Source organism: Antechinus flavipes, chromosome 1 (genome assembly GCF_016432865.1).
Source record: "Antechinus flavipes isolate AdamAnt ecotype Samford, QLD, Australia chromosome 1, AdamAnt_v2, whole genome shotgun sequence".
NCBI classification, from domain to species: domain Eukaryota; kingdom Metazoa; phylum Chordata; class Mammalia; order Dasyuromorphia; family Dasyuridae; genus Antechinus; species Antechinus flavipes.
The window spans coordinates 467,082,524-467,100,507 of record NC_067398.1 but is presented as its reverse complement, the minus strand read 5'-3'; the positions used below and the strand labels follow the sequence as shown (position 1 = coordinate 467,100,507).

At 33.3% G+C, this 17,984-nt stretch overlaps 1 protein-coding gene across 2 annotated transcripts in view; it reads left to right on the top strand.

Annotated features, from left to right (window-relative positions):
- The window catches only part of LOC127543843 (uncharacterized), a 148,287-nt gene that overhangs the window by 4,224 nt on the left and 126,079 nt on the right, over nucleotides 1–17,984 (top strand). For both annotated transcript variants that reach the window (XM_051970166.1, XM_051970165.1), the window contains exons 2-3: nucleotides 11,804–11,909; nucleotides 14,229–14,327. The gene's annotated coding sequence lies outside the window, so the exon portion shown is untranslated. The remainder of the gene's footprint in view (nucleotides 1–11,803; nucleotides 11,910–14,228; nucleotides 14,328–17,984) is intronic.

Sequence of the window (17,984 nt, the reverse complement as noted above, 5' to 3'; positions counted from 1 at the left end):
TAGGAGCTATATAGAATAAATTTATATAATATGTTATGGCTTACAAAAATACTTTTCCTTACAAGGTAGGTGATAATTCCCATTTTGAGAAATATGAATTTGTGATTCAGAAAAATTATGTCTAAAGATGTCAGCTCTGGGATTTGAATCCATATCTTCTTACTTTAAGTAGGATATTTAAAATAATTTTGGAAAGTTAGTGGCGATATAGGTAAAAGAAAGATTTATAAAATCCCAAATTCAATTGTCTATGTCACTGAGTTTATTTTAGATTTTAAAGATTGTGGTACTAGGATCACCAGAATTTTTATTTTGGGAAAAGGAATTTTTCTTTCTTATACCCTGTGCTTCTTATACTATAAAATGCATGGGAAATACCAGCAGCTTCAAAGTAATTAAAACAATGAGTCAAAATTTTTGGCAACACATGGGGAAGAAGATCATTCCCATTGTATAAGAGGGTAGCACAAAGAAATGTGGGGATAGGTGGAAGATTGTAAGACAGTTATTAGCTTAATTTTGCTCTTCCAGTATTGATAAGTAAATTACAAGGTACAATGAATGGTTCTGATGTTAGCTATGATGAGCATGATGGGAATGAAAAGAAATGAATTCATTCCAAAACAAATGGAGAGGAGAGAGGGGAGAAAAATCAATCCAAAAGTCTTGAGAAGAACTCAATATTCTTTCCTGGGGTTATATCTGTGGGTAAACAAGAATTGAACAAACTCCGATGGTCGTTTGCTCTTGAAAAATCTCATCTAATAAACAGGTGCCACTGGAATTCCTTAACTACACTTGTAAAAATTAATCAGCGGTGTCTAGGAAGATGATAAGATCATACTCCAGGTCTGGGGTCTGGGATTCACTTCAAGAAGACTAGGAAAAACAAAGTCAAAAAACAATTTCTGGTTCTGTTGTCCTTGACATCTAATATTCTGAAAAATGAAATGAAATCAGGATATGAGATACTGAATGTTGTCAGCATATAATGTCCTACTGTAAAAAAAAGAAAAAAAAAGCTTTGTCAATCATTTCCAACATTGAAGAAATTGAATACCAAATCGTCTACATGGGTTCATTGAACATTGGAATATTTTGCATACTACTTTTGCTGGAACTATAAAACTAGGTGAAGATTGAATTTTTGTGCAGTTTCCTCATTCTAAAGTGTTGCTAGTGGGAGACATTCAGACGCAAACAACAGCTCATAAAAGTGCTTCCTAAATTCTAAAATAGCACAATGTTCCTGCTTGATGAACAGTTGTGCTAGTGCTAAAAAGCTCACCTGAGTTGTTACCTACACATTTAGATTTTGAAGCAAAGTGGAACTTCTTGAATCTTACATTTCATAAACTGAATTGCTAGCAACTTTACTCTTACACTTTCTGCAATAGCAGTAGTAATGTCCTTGAAACTGTTAGGATTAAAAGAGATAAATGAAAGAATTTTTAAAAAACCACTTACTTTTAACAAATATATTCAGTTCACTAAAATGTTTTAGACTCTTTTTCTTCTTTCATGCTCAGAAGTAGCTGAGTGTAGAACTTCTCAAAGTCAAAGGAAGACTTTTTTTTGGTCATTTCTTACTATAAGAAAGCATTTTCTCTCTGGTATCCCACAATTGGATAAAACTGCCAATAACCATGTTATAGAAGCTAAATTAGGGAATCCAAAATAGCTGTTCAACAAAGTAAGATTCCTAAGATTTGTCTTCTTTGGGTGTGAAAGAATTTGAAGAAATAATCATATTTAAGAGAAAGTGAACATGGTGTTTATATTGAATGTTTATATTGAAGTGAAAAATTTATTCATTGGACCACATTCTTCTCATCACCTGAAAGTTTCCCTGTAATCTCTGCCAAACCCTTTTCCATCCCTTTCATAAGAAATGTTCTCTGTCCTCTATTATTTTTGCTTAAGCTTTTAAACATTGTTTAATTGGTGCTTTTTTAGTATCACTATAATTTTCCAGTGACTGTTCCCTGCTTCTTACTAGAATCCTGTCTTGTAGCAAACTTAGCTATAAACCGTTATCCTCTAACTGGATATCCTTTCCAGGAAGAAGAATAAGATTTGGGGGGCATTACATTCACCTTAGAGGTTATGAAACTTCACTTTGTTGAACAGAAGTACAAAGTGCTCTGTGGTTCTCAAAGAATAAATGGTCTCCTATTCTTTTATCCCAGGTCTCTAGGTGGCCACATTATTTTATTAGTCTAGGGAAAACTATGGCCTCTGGGCTAAATTCAGGACTTTTTTGGTAGGACCAAAGCTAAGAATGGTTTTTACATTTTAAAATTAAGTATTGTATTTCAAAATGTAAGAACTATTCTTAGCTTTGGTCCTATAAAAAAAAAAAAAAAGCTTGGCTGGATTTGACCCTGGTGTGATAGATGGAGTTATTGAAAGTTTACTTATTTCATCCCAATCCTTCTGTTTAAAGAGAGCTCGAGCCACTCACCTCTTCATTTCCCATCAGCTTTAGTCTTCTGGACTAGACTCTATCAAGTCCCAGGATCATCATCCGGAAACTCATCCTTTGAGACTGCATCATTCTTGATACTCATATATCTTCTGCCCCTCTAGTTAGAGGGTAGGAGAGCAGAGTAAATATGTCCTCTCAAATACTACATTTAAAGAGTGCTCACAGACCAGCCATCTCTGCATTTCTTCACCAGTTGCTCTTCTTTGAACTGGACTGCATTGTGCTGCTGAGAAAGCCACCTCTCTCTCCCTCTTAATCTTACTTTTGTGTCTTGTCTTTTCTACTAGTTTATGAACTATTTAAGCACAAAAATGGTCTCTCTTTTTCCCTTCTTTGTTTCTTTTCTTTTTTGTATTTTCATCCCCATTACTTTGTACACTGCCTGGCATGTAGTCAGTGCCTAGTAGATACTTATTTACTAATTAATTTGTATTTTCTTTAAAATCTCAATTTAGCAGAAACTCTCCCTTCACCATTATTAGGGTAAAGCAACAAATTTAATGGTGTGAAAGCTTTATTTGTATGGCAAGCTATGGCAGGAAGCTAATTGATTGATAATGAATTAGCTTTGAATATAAAATTTTCTCTGTGTTTTCATGTATGTGTGTGTGAAGCAGAAAAAGTGAAGGACATTCAGTGTAGGGTGCAGATCTGAAACTGACTATGGAGATAAGGAGGACATATAATAAGCTGTCATTGATTTTTGGTCAAAGCATTGTAAATCAACAGAGTTTGGTTAATGACTTTTGTTAACCATTCAATTTAATGTCATGGAAACCAAACCCAATTGATGTTTTTGCATGCATTTATCTCTTTTGGGGGTCCTGTTTGTGTATGACTATGATAGATAAGTTCAATGAAATACTAGACAGGGCAATTGTAAAGTGAATTCCTTTTCTGTTTTTCACCTCTTGAGATATAGAGACCTCATTAAGGAAGAAAATAAATCCTTAAGTATCACTGTTTGTGGATAAATTAGTTGGTTCAGGTTATTTTGGGTTAGAAGTATCCCTTACTGGGTCTATGATTAAAAACACATCATCTATAGAGCTGGTCCTTTTCAGAGAGGAATCCTGACAGAACTGAACCAGAGGAGTAGGAAAGTAGGAAAACCAAGAGTAGTTTGATCATGATAGCCTTGAGAGCAGTTACTTTGAAATTCCATTGTGCCTTGATTTTTGTGGCTTATCCCTAATATCTGTCCCCCATATCAGTGTGAATACCTATATATAAATTGTATCAGAGGAAACTTGGGTGGGCACAAAATAAACCAGAGATATTATTAGATATCCTCCCCCAGAATTGAATTTCAGCTATGTAAACCTAGGGTTTGGGGTTCTAAGTTACAATGTTGCAGTTGCTATTTCTAACTCATCTATGAGTAGAGTTTTAGGTGTACATTTTAAGTTTCATCATTATTTCAAAAAGTTAATTTGGGGAGTCAGATAAATTGCTAAGTATTTAGTCTATCCATCATTGAATATTAGGATGCCTTCTTGCTGTTGGTTATATCAAATGGGATAATTTTAGATTTCAGACAATTTTGAAAAATGCTTGCAGGTGTTTAGCACACAGTAGGCTGTTAACAAATGCTTCTTGATTGATAAAATTAGAGTTGCTCCTAGGGGGGAAAAAAAAAAACAGCTCTAAGTTGATTCCAACCCCTCCAGGTTTTGGCAAAGCTGCAGCACTGCCATCTCCACGTGCACAAGAGAACACATTTATCTCTTTAGCTAAAAACAAGATTTCCAGTCCTGGGTTTAGAGGTGGTATGCTAGGTGTCAGTGAGGACAGTTTTGTTGAACTGTCCATATCAGAAGACACTGGATAACTGCCTATTAAATCTCAATCAAAATTAAGATGAAGAAAGAAAAGAGGAGAGATACATTGACTTAAGGATACTTTTGCCTTCAGAAATATATATGTATTTGCACAACATAATATATAGTAATAAGCATCTTTTTTTTTTTCTGAGGACAACAGGATCAATTAGGTTGGTAGCAGTGAAAATCCTACAAGGGAATTGGGTCAACAAAAGTCTGCTCATGAATTTTATCAAATTGTTTATTCTGATTTAATGGTTTAAAAAATAAGTTGACATGAAGAAAGATCTCAGTCATATAAGGTCAACTATCTAATCGTGAATTTTAAAATATTTCTTCGAGAAATATGACCCTGAATTAGATCAAGCATACTATTATATCTTTTAGATTTTTTAGATATTTGTGGGAATTTGAGAATTTAATTGAATTGAAGCAACTTCTAAATCTATTCAGAGCTTTAATTTCCATGATTCCACAGGCTCTATAGATTATATATGGCTTTATATATGAATTTAATTTAAAGAAATATATTACATAATTATTAGCTAAATTGTCACCCATATGACATATTGAGAGGTCAAAAATTATATCCTTTTGCTTATCACTTTATTGTTTCTTTTTAAAATTATGTAAAAAAGCTTTTGAAGCAAGGAAAACCAAAATCTTTAGTAAATTACAAGACATTATACTCTGAATTTATGTTATGGTTGTCACGCCTTTCAAACATTAGGAAGCAATAACATTTTTATTATTGTACAAAAAGAAATCAGTGCCTTATCTATGAAATTTCAAACTCCAACAATGGTGACAATGGATAATTTTCTGTCTTTTGAATTATATTTTTCTCTAAAAGAGTATACATAATTAATCATGTGTTTCTAATTAGTTTTCTCTCTTTTAAATATATATTTTAATATTTCATTAGTGCCTTTTGTATTTATTATATAGTTATTTTGATTGGTAACTGTTCTCCACTCCCTTCTTATAAGAAAAACTGTTTAGCAAAACAAACCAACACAGTGACTGAATCTAACAGTGCATGCAACATTCTGTGCCTTAAGGCTCCAAAGTTGCTATGGAGAGAGGGTAGATTTGTCTTTTCATCTGTTCTCTGGAACCAAGATTAGTTTTTGCATTCAATCAGAGCTGAGGAGCCCAATATTTTAATTTTCATTATTGTATTTGCTATGAAAAGTATCCCTCTCATTCTACTTCATTTTGTATCCATGAAAGTTTTCCCATTTTTCTCTGAATTCCTCATATACATCATCTCTTAAAGTATAACTCTATTATGTTACACTCATATATATGTATTTGTTATTCCTTCATCATATACACAGTATTTAAAAGGAAACAATCCATAATAACAAATTGAGGGATAACAGTTGGTTTTATAGCATGATAAGGAGATTTATCCCTTCAACTGGATGTTTTTGTAGGGTGACGAATATTTATTTGGTACTGTGGATTATTCTTTGTTGGGGGTGTGTTTAAATGCTTAATGGAAAGATTTTTGGGAATATTTGAAGAGATCCACTGAGAAATACCATTGAAATCTCAAAGAGGATAAACATATCCTGAAGTTTTGTTTATTGTGGATTAATTGACTAACTTGATCTATGGATCAATTGGAGATGATCTAATTATTTTGGGCCCTTTGGATCAGTTACCACTTATTACTAGGTATATGAAAAAATAGGGTCAGTTGAAGACTCAATTCAAGTGCAGCATAACTAAGGGTGTATTGATCCTGGTGGTCTTAGGGGAGAGACACCTGATAGTTACAGGTAATCAATGATGTATTCTGGGAGATTTGTTAGACCCTGAATTCCTGACCCCACATTGAAGAAGGTTTTATTCTGATGATCTCAGAGGAAACTCTAGGTGAGTATAAAATGAGCTAAAGAGTTATGATCTGGGAAATAATTTATCACTATATTGAACCTCATGCATATAAATCCAGCTTGGATCCTGTATACATGTTATAGTTACTATTTCTAAGCCATCTATTGGTAGTTTTAAAATGGCTATACTTTAAGCTTCATCATGATTTTGAGAAGATAACTGGGACAATTGGAGATAATTTTAATAGGTATTTGTTCTATTATTGTGAGAGAATATAACCAGCTAATATAAGAAAATTAAGGTTTTGATGAATTAAATTGAAGAAGTTAGGTGGCATATTGGAAAAAGAGCCACACTTGAAGGCAGAAGGAACAAGGTTCAAGTCCTTTCTCAGACATTTGGAAACTATGTAGCTCTGAGTAAGTTATTTAACTTCTGACAGCCTCAAATTTTTCATCTTTAAATTAGAGAAATTAATAGTACTTAATTCAAAGCAGTCATGAGGATTAAATTAGGTAATATATGTAAATTGTTTTGAAAAGTTGACACTATATAAATGTTTGCTATCATTATCATTAATAAGTTGCTTTACTGTTACTTCTTATCTGTGCTTGTTTATGTTTAGTAAACTACGTTTAGATTTTAGGCTTAAAGAATAGTTTCTAAAGGGGATTTCCTGGTAACTCCTTCAAACCTTTTATACAACAGAAGTTCTAATTGGCAAAAAGTGTTATGCCACAATTTCCTTGAATTGTTCTGCCTCAGTTTCCCTGAATTGTTCTACTTTACTTTCCCTGAATTATTCTGCCTCAATGGCAACCTCCCTTCCTGACCATTAGAACTGATATAAATTAGGACAAAGATAACTAGCCCTGACTACTAGCATTCTATAGAGCCATAAAATGCAAATGGTGGGATCCTCTGAACCAGACATCTGACTCCTAGCCTCCCAAGTTATCAGGATTTATGATCCTTACCCCTATCAGAACTGAATTATGGTCCATTCCTAGAAGGTCCTGCTCACCAGAACTCTAACCCCACCCTGATTTGTTTCACCTCATTGGAGCCCTATAAAAATCCCTGGAATTTTTCACTTGCCTGGATACTTATTCAGCCCTGGGGGCAACATGGATCCTGTTTTGCTCCCAGCACATTCTCTCCTTCTCAAATAAAATATTTAAAACTTTCTAATCTCTATCTTGCCTCAGTTTTTCTGGCTCTTCTTCTATGAGCCTCTGTGTAGTGTGGAGTTTGGTAAGGTATAGTTATTTCTATTAATAGATTGTCATGAATTGGCAGGTGCCAAAAACTAAGAGGAAAAGAGTTTGTCAGTAAGATCAAAGAGTGATCCTACAGCAGCAACTTAAAGAGGAAATTTGGCAATTGGGTAACAGTTGTCTTCTAGTACTAAGATAGGATTCTAATTTCCTAGGTTTCCAAAAGTGCTAAAGATACTAAAGGACCTTTGTACTCTAGTGCACTCTGGGCCCATTGTAATCTTTCTATGAGCCTATTATTTAAAAAAAAAAAAAAAAAAAAAAAAAGGCTCTTTTTATGCAATTGCTAACTTGGGCACTTTAAAGTGACCAAAAACCATGAAACCAACAAACAGTGGGAAATAGAAGCTGTGAAAAAGAAGGCTTCACTATCCATTTCAGGCTACTCTAAGATTTATAAATTCTAGCAAATGTCCACCTCTTTCTGAGACTGGATTTGGAGCTTTCTTGAGAAGTACGAAATAGCTCACTGGTTAGGAATAGGATATATTCAGAAATAAAAATAATAAAAACACAAAAACTTTCCACTCCAAAAAAAATAAGCCAAGGAATGTTTTATTCCAGTTAGAAACAATAGAAAACCCTTGGAGGTTGTTAAATAGAGTGGCATAATAAAAATAATGTTTTAGGAAAATTATTTTGGCAAATATTTAGAGGATAAAATTAGAAAATGGTGAGATTGGCATCCAGGAGTCTAGTGTGGAGGCTATTGAACTAGTTTAGGAGAGGTAATCAAGGCAAAAACAATGGTGCTGACTCTATGAATAGAGCAAAGGAGGCAAATATGACAAATTGTGTAGGAAAATTAATGACTCAACAAACTGAGGCACTGTTGGTGAATTTTTGAATGAATACTGTTATGCTGGATAACATTTTAGAATTATATGTAAAATGTTCCTAACAATGGATACTTTTTCACCTAGCCATAAACGAGAAAAGAAGTATATCAAAAAGTTATGAAAAACTCATGAACTGATGTAGATAAAGTAAGCAGAAACAGAAAAGTAATTAATACTTTAAAATCAATATTTTTAAGGAACAACTTTGAAGACTTTTATAAACCTATAAAGAATGAAATTAGCAGAATCAGGAGAATAAATCATATGATAAGAATAACTACATATACATGTATATACATATACATATATGTATATATATATATACACACACGTGTATTATTAATAAATATTACATAAATTGAAAGCTACAAGAATTATGATCAATACAATGAACATTCATGATTCCAGTATAACATTGATGAAATTTACTATCCATGATGCAGAAAATAGATTTAACATTTAGAATTATATATATATATATATGTATGTATTTTTGATTATATTTATTATGAGGAATCTTTTTTTCTTTTCCAGTAGGATGAGTAGTGGGAGGCAGAGAAAATAAATTTATGCTAATTTATTGTTAATGATGGGATAGAGTGAGTGCTACAAATTTGAAATGCTGCATGTATTTTCAGATGAGGTATTAGGTTTTCTTAACTGTTTTAGTTTCAAGAGACTTGTCTCAGAATAGGGGATGACTTATAAAATGCATTTAATTTAAAAAGCCACATCAACAAATTTTTTTTAAAGATTAGCAAGTGATTAATTAGTTAAGGAAGATCAGTGAGGTATCAAGGGTGACTGAGATTGTGAACCTGAGTGTGTAATGCCAGAGAAACTGAGTCAAGACAGAGATTAGGGAGTTTTTAATATTTTAATAGTGGAGAATTTGTACTGGCAGCCATATTAGCCCACTGGCTGGATGGGACTCTTGTCTCAAAGTATCCAACCATGAACAAGGGATTCCAGAGACTCTTCTCCAGCTCCAGTGATCAGGCAAGAAAGGCAAAGAATCAGAGTCAGTATTCTTTCTACTGTATCATACTTTGTCTTTGTTTCTCAACTCATCGTGCACTTTTGTCTATATTCTGTACTTCAGAGAAATGCTTTCTGCTGTAGATTATGCCTAATAAGATATACAAACAATTCAAAAACCACTCACCCCTATTAACATTTTCATTGTTATTACCAAGATAACAAATTTAACTCCAATCCATAGTAGTTAATAAGCATCTATTAAATTCTAAGGTCTGGCCAAATTTCATTTCGAAACATAGTGCAGTTCTCTTTTACACACAATTTTAGCATTCTGCTTGTAATACTTTCAATATTTTCATTTCTTTCTGGACTTCATTCCTCATAAGGCATTTCCAACCACTACCTAGCATAAGGGGAACATTCAGGCTGATCTTTGAGCATCCCTTAAATGGGATCCTAATGGAGAGTCAACTGTGTTTGGTGGATGAGACTGTGGAGAGGGGCCCAAGTAAAAATAGCTATTAAAAATATCCTTATTGAGTGCCTTTCCCAGAGGATGGTTGACCAACAAATTCAACCATTAGACAACGTAGAACATCCTACAGGCTACTAATTTCAGCTGCTGCTTCCTGTCTGGTTATCTCATATTTTTACCAATTTGTGTTTTGCATGTTATGAAGCTGAACTAAATCAAGAACTATACAACTCTGTACTCCTAATAATATTTACTGATCAGGAAGAGTTAATTGTCAAGGTCTTCCTAGAATCCTAACAGAAATGCCAAGCGTGTTCCAGAATGAAGAGTTGGTTCCCATAACAGATGACTCAATTTAAGCCCATTTCATCATTGTAACCCAGATTCCAATTGCCAAGCTTAGTATGCTTGCCTTCCTGATAATTCTAGTTGTACATCTTCACATTTATCTCATTAACTTCTTCAATTTCTTCTCATCATTATCCTCCCCAAAAAACTTAAGGGTCTTGATTTTTTTTTTTTATCTAGATAAAAGAGGTCTTTCTTTGCCCCATTGCTTACCTAGCTTTAATCACTGAATGTGCATTGTCTCAATCAAATTGAGACCTGGGAGAGACTGGTTTCAGAAAGCTAATGTCTCTGCATCTAGGGCTATTTCCAGGCAATCCTGATCAATATCTTTCCATTGCCCTGAGATGGCTCCAGAGCAGAAAGTGAAACTGGTAACTTTGCACAGCCCTTCCTCACTGGCATCACCTTTCTGATGTTATAGCCCTCTTTGAGAACAAAGGACAAACTGCAACAATCTGTCTTCATATTGTGACCCCAAATCCTGGGTTGCCTTTAGTCTTTTTAGTATTAATTCTGGCTGCTTATCTATTGAAACTATTTTCCTTGCCTTTCAGAGTAGTAAAGCCTGAACAACTTTGTAATAGTCAATAAAAGCGCCCAGAGCTGCCATGATATGCTTCCTATTCATTGGATACATGCTAATGATACTTGAACCTGAAGTCATCCCAGTAGCTTCCTACTTTTCTTTTCTCTTTTCAAAACAAAGAGGCTATTTAACAAGCCTCATCTCATCCACTTTATACAAATATAATCTAGCATAGATAAATAATGAATTAATTCCCACATTTCTAACAAAAATCTATTGATTCATGATACCAGCAATATTCAGAGATGATGTATGTCAAGACTCCATTTTAGTAGAGGTAAAGAAGGAAGATAGTTTCATTACATTGCCCTGTTATTCTTTCCTGGGTGGGTCAATTGGTATGCATGTGATTGCGATTTGGAAGAGATGATTAACAAATGAGATATGGAATCATAATGATCCTTAAAATTCCTTGGCTCTCTTTCATATTTCTAAGTTCTCTGTATATCCCTGTGATAGTTTTCTTTCAAATCAGGAGTATTCTGAAGTACGTTTCATGTTCATGTATTTTTCCTCACATTTGATCATTCCAGTGCAGTTTTTCTTAATTGCCTGGGGTTAGGGAGGCAAGTAGGGACCTCAGGAAGAGAAGAGCTGGCAGATTCAGCTGCCAGCTGGATGAATAAGGCCTTTGACGAAGGTCTTTCCCTTTCCCATTTCATACATATTCCCTATTCTACCTCAGCTACAACAGAAAATAGTAATAATGGAGAGAGGGATAGAAATGGAAGCCATCATGGCAGTGTCCTATGAAAGTTTATCTTTATTAATAGTGGCTATTGCCTTACCATTGTACCAACTTTGCACACGTGTTTTTTTTTTTTTTTTTTTCCCTTTGGACTTAAGATAAGAATAGTTTTGGAATTATATGAATGAAATTACTATCAGAAGAATAGCTGGTGGTTTCTTCCATAGACATTTAAAAGTTCACATACTTCCATTTCTACATTGACTGTTGCATTAATCTAGAGCCTGAGTCCAAATGGCATTCTCCAGAACATGCTTGTCTTTTAGATTGAATTATTTCATCTTGCTTTCTCTCTGCATTATTTTTCAGCATTCTGATGAGACAGAAAGAGTTCATGTTTCTTTCCTTATCTCTAACAGCAATTTGATGTTTACTTTTCCCTTTTCTCAGTGTTCTTTGAGGCACAGAGGAGTCACTTCTCTACATTTACGATGCATCCAAGGTTATGATTAGTTGCAGGCAAGACTAAGAAGGTTAGCATCTAGTAACTTACACGGTGAGTAATGATGCTTCTCCAATGCATTTGTCATACTCCTAAAGATGGTAAAATGCATACATGCATTATTACAGACTACCAATAAACCTGGTCCTTTAGTCTTGAGGAGGAAGGATGCCTACAGAAGCAATATTTCCTCCCCCTTATATTTTAAGAGCTGGAATATTACAACTTGAGCTTTACTTCCATATATGTGGAATGTGCTATTTGTATATGTATGTATGTGTGCATATGGATACACCTATACATTCACACACATACATACATGCACGAACTGTGTACGTGTATATGTAAACATATGTGTATGAATTACAGGTATACATGAACATGCATGTGTGTGTACACATATATACATATAGCAGCTAAGTAGATATACATTTATGCACCTCTGTCTATACAGAGAAGTATTATATACATGCATGTGCAATTATGCAATGCATGCAAGTATATACATGTACAACAATGGGTTTATATGTGCATGTGTTATGTGTATATTATAGTATGTATGAATGTATGTGTGTATATGTATATATCATAGACACATTTAGTCACTAAGTGTGAGTATATACCTAATTGCTATGTATATATACACCTATATGAGCATATAAAATATATTTCAGTATGTATATATACATAATTATATGTATACATATACACACAAGTTGTGCATATGTGATAGTGATAGCACATACATGCAAGTACATATGTTTGTATCTATGTATACATGTATGTCTGTGTATCTATATCTACATAGATTTATATCTATAGATATAGATACACACACATATATAGTAGATGTGGTAGGTCTGGAGTCAGAAAGAGCTCAGTTCAAATATGTCCTTGGATCTTTCCTAGCTCTATAACTCTGGGAAAGCCATTTAACCTACATTTGTCTCAGGCTCTTCATCTGCAAAATGAGGAAAAAAGTACAAAATGAGCACCTAATTCCCAAGGTAATTGTGAAAATCAAATGCAGAATAAAATTTGTGCAGAACTTAGCATGGTATATTGACATATAGTAGGTTCCGTTTAAATGTTAGAAATCATGAAGATGATTATGATGATAATAACTACTTCATTAAGAAGCTTATGTTAAGATATAAATATATATGCATACATGTATATATTACATAAAGTACCAAGGAACATATATTAAATATAAGCACAAATGCATACATATGCCTATCTATATGTGTTTATATATGTGATATGCCTACATAAGTGACTGTATAATGCACATGTAAAAATGCAGATCAATATCTGCATACACACATACACACGGCATACATATAATATACATATCACAAGAGAATTCAAGCACCCTGATGCAGTAGAGGTTTTTCATTTTGTCTTTTGTATTCCTACTACATATCTGATCTCAGTGAATGCTGTGGAGTAGCCATGTAAGAGATGTTTAATGAATCAGATTGTTCTAACCCAGCACACTAAGTGCAAAAGGCAGTTTCTCAAAGTTGCTCCATGCTCTGTCATCTCTATTGAGCAGATGAGAACATTGAAGCTTAGGGAAATTAATAATATATTCATCTATTGGAAATGCCAGAGATAGGATCTGAATTCACATCTTTTTAACTCTAAGCTCATTTCTTAATACCATTACACAGAAGGAAAGAGAGAGAGAAAGAGAGAGAGAGAGAGAGTGAGAGAGATAGAAAGTGAGAGAGAGAGAGAGAGTGAAAAAGAGAGTGAGAGAGAGAGAAAAAGACAGAGAGACAGAAAGACAGAGAGAAGGAGAGAGAGTAAGAGAGAGATCTCCGAGAGAGAGTGAGAGAGAAAGAAAATAAGAGAGAGATCTCTGAGAGAGAGTGAGAGAGAGAGAGTGAGAGAGATCTCTGAGAGAGAGAGATCTCTAAAAGAGAGAGAGTGAGTGAGAGAGTGAGAGAGAGAGTGAGTGAGAGAGAGAGAGAGAGAGGGGAGAGGAGAGGGAGAGGAGAGGGGAGAGGAAGAGAGAGATGTGAAGGGAGGAAGGAAGGGAAAAGGAGGAAGAGGAGGAGAAGAAAACATAGTAAGAAGAGACCTCAGAAATCTTTTAACTATGTTTTATTACAGAAAAGAAAAATGAAGTCTAGAAGGATTAGATGGTTTTCCCAAGGTTATGCAGGTACTAAGTAGTAAATTTAGGATTCTGTCCCTTTGAAATCACATCTTTTCATTCTCCCATTTGAAGGATATCTTTCTCATAATGTGATCTGACATATTGAACTCAGAGAGAAGTTCCATGATATTTTTTTCTGGTCTCTCTTCACTAAAGCCTAACTTAAAACAGAATTTGACATTTCTTTGCTTTGTTGTCCTCTAAAGGAACATTCCTTGACTCCTATCAAGCCTTCACTGTATAACAAATGCTGTTGTTTAAAAAATAGAAGATCTGCACTTTTATAACGGAAACAACAATCCAAGGTAACCAGATTCTAACTCCTACTCAAACAAAAATGGTTTTGCTTATTGCTCCTGTATTAATGTAGTATATATATATTATTATAGTGTCTCCTAAAGACAATAAGATTGACATAACGGGAGATCATAATAAAGGATCAATTTTTAAAGTTACTTCATTTTGTCAGATCTAAATAATTGAAGTAATATTAATTGTTCATGGGTAGGCAAAGCCAATATAATAAAAAAATGGCAATTACCTAATAATCTATTTTTTCAATGTCATTCCAATTCAATTACTAAGACAATTATTTTACTGAATCAGGAAAAATTAATAAAGTTTGTATAAAAGAACAAAAGGCCAGGGATCTCAAAGAAATCAAGAAAAAAAGATATAAAAGTAGATTCAACAGTATCAGATCTTAAACTAAATTATAAGATATGATCATTATTGAAGTATAAAATGGATAATTTTGAATAATTTAAATTATTTTCTTATGTAAATAAAATCTATGCAACCATAAATAAAAGGAATGCAGAAAATTGAGGAAAAATGTTCAAATAATCTCTCAGAGAGTATGTGTTGGAATATTGTGAATTGTGAGCTGGTTGATTTAGAAAAACATGGAAAGACTTGAACTTATCAAGGAAGATGCTATTTACCTTCAGAGAAATAGATGACAAGTGGAAATAAGCATAATATGGTTTTACATATATGTGTATGAGTATATATGATTATATTTATAGTTATCCATATATATATATGTATATATTTATGTGTATATATATAGATATGTAGATGTATATATAAATGTAGATATGTATGTATACATGCATGCATGTGTATATGTGTGTGTGTGTGTGTGTGTGTGTGTGTATGTGTTTGTGTGTCCATGCTTTTGGCCTTTTTTAGGGCAGGATGGGGGGGAGGGGAGGAGGAGAAAAATAAGATAAAAAAATGCACAGAAAAAAACAAAAAGAAAACCTATGAGGAAGCAAAGAAAAGTTGGGTAGCTTTGAAAGTGTAGTATTTACTATATAGTTTTTTTAAAAAAAATTATTGTTTTCTAGTGAATATTCCCTTATGTTTTGCCATATACATGGCAAATCCCCCCCCCTTTTTTTCTCATTTTGTATTTAAATATACAACAAATAAATAATAAATAAAATAAATAATAAAATTTACAAAACAAAAAAACAAACAAAAAAAAAAAACCCAGAAAAATTACTTCATTCTGGCAGAAAATCTCTAAATCCTAGATAATGAAACATTATCTAACCATAATTATTAAAATTTTTAAATGTCCTAAATACAGAACTTGGGAGATTTGGGGAAATGAAACATAGACAGTCACACATTATTGATTATTTTCATAATTGAAGGAAAAGCTAAATTTAAGATAAAGATTAGTAGAAATAAAAATTATTTTTTCTCTATTCTAGTTCATATCCTTTGAAATCTATCCAAGAACTCCATAGATGCCAAGTTAAGAACTTTTATTCTAAATAGTATGGCCTATTTGCTAATGCTCTCTGCCTTGTTTCTAGTTAATATAACCATTAAAATGTATTCATTCAGATCAACAGTTTATGTGATATTCTAAATGAAAAATTGAAGGACACTATATTTCACTTCTACACTTTAGCACCTATAATCCTTCTTATTTGTGTCAGCAGAATAGATATAAAATTTTTTGTATGCAGAATTGCTGTGAATATAATGGCCTGTTGAGTTGGTTATAAATCTGAATTTGACTAAAGGCCTAATGAACAATTTTGAAGTTTGCACAGAAACTCAAAACCTAAGTAACCATGAGGCTCACTGGTTAATAGAACCTTTTGCTCTTGTTTATGGGGAATTCTATCTAATATGTTTGACATTTGAAGTATGCACAACTCAAGCTGTCTCCTAGATAATGCAACAAAAAATATTGTCTGAACTTTATCTACTCTTCAAAATGTCAGCATTGCTTTTTAACAAATTACTTGACCACAATTTTTCTGTAAAGCTTCACAATTTTGTGTCTTTAAAAGGGAAAAAAAAAACTTTTTAAAAACATAGTGAGTAAGGAATAGGGGAATAATTATGATAATGATGATAGCTAACATTTAAATAGTGTTTATTATTTGCTTTGCTAAGCCCTTTGCAATTATCTCACTTGATCTTCACAATGACTCTAGGAGGTAATACCTCCTCAATGTATAGTAGCCAAGATTTAGTTTTTAACTTATATACTTCAATAAGGAGATTTAAATGATTCACTCTAAACTCCTACTTTATTTAAATGTTCCATATCATTATTGTTGGATTTAGATGATTTCTAGGAGAAAGTTATCAAAGCTAATTGAACTCCCAAAAGTCACAAAAAAAAGAAACATTTTACATATTTGAGAATAGGGAATATATATTGGGAAGTGTATGCTCAATACCTCCAATGTCTCAATGCTTATAACCTCATTATAAATTGGATTGAATACTGAGCTCTGAGGATAAGAGTGAAAAGGAGGAGAAGACCACTATGATAAAGATCTCTTTTTGGTACTTACAGTAATAGATTCTGTGGGGTGGACTCCAAGATGAATCTGCTGCTATTAAACTCCAAAGCGTTAAGAGCATCCAATGTATATTTCTATTAAGTTGTTCCCTTATGAATGCCTTAAATGTATCCTCTTGCTATGTTAAAGCTTCTGAGAGAATGGTTTTTTACATGGAAGGGGTTTTTATGTCAAGGGCATTTTAAAAGCAAACATATGATGGAGTTTTTGATGAAATAACATTACAAATTTTTGTCAGGTAAATAAAAATAAAATTAAAAAGGATCATGAACATTCGTTGCTTCACAACTTTCTAGAACCCTGTTTCCTATCAAGAATTACATTTTTTCCCTATAGTTAATAGTCTCGGACTGTTGCCTGCACAATATCTTGAGGAAGGCTTAAGGGGAGTGTGTAGCTAAGATATTTTTGGTTGAATATATTCTTGACCATTCTCTTCCCTGGGGGTCATCTCCTACTGGTTTTCTATTTTATTCCTTGGGATCAACTCCTACTGGGTTTCTGTTCTATTCCCTTGAGTTTGGTTAATGGACAATTCAATTCCCAGAGCTAATCTTTTATGGAATAAGCAAAGCATTTACCCTGGGTTACAGTATTGCTTCATCATCACCGTTTTAAGACATGAAATCTCCTCAGGCATTGATGCTTATAATTGTCCTTACTTCCTGTTTCTCCAACACACATAGATGATAGATTATGAAAACTATGATTATTTTCCAATGAAAAAAATCACTTTAATCCTTGATTTTCAGGTTTAAGAATTATTTTTAAAGGCATCATCTGCATGGATTCATTAATAGCCAAATCAATTGATATTCTCTGCACAGAAAAATGTATCTTTGAAAGACAGTTCAAGAACAAGAATCTTAAGAATCAGGGAATTTTGAAGTTGAAACAGACCTCTGAGGTCATCTAGTCTAATTGCTTTGCCTGAAGCAGTATTTTTCTCTCCCATATCCCCACAAACAATCATTCTTAGTGAATGATTGAATGTGAAAGGTGAAGAACAGGGAAGATGCCAAGTCTTCAAGACTAGTTGATTAGAGGAATAGTGGTATGATTACAGAAATAAAGTCAAGAGGAAAAATCTATTGGGAGGGAAGGTTAGGCATAAAGCCAAGTACT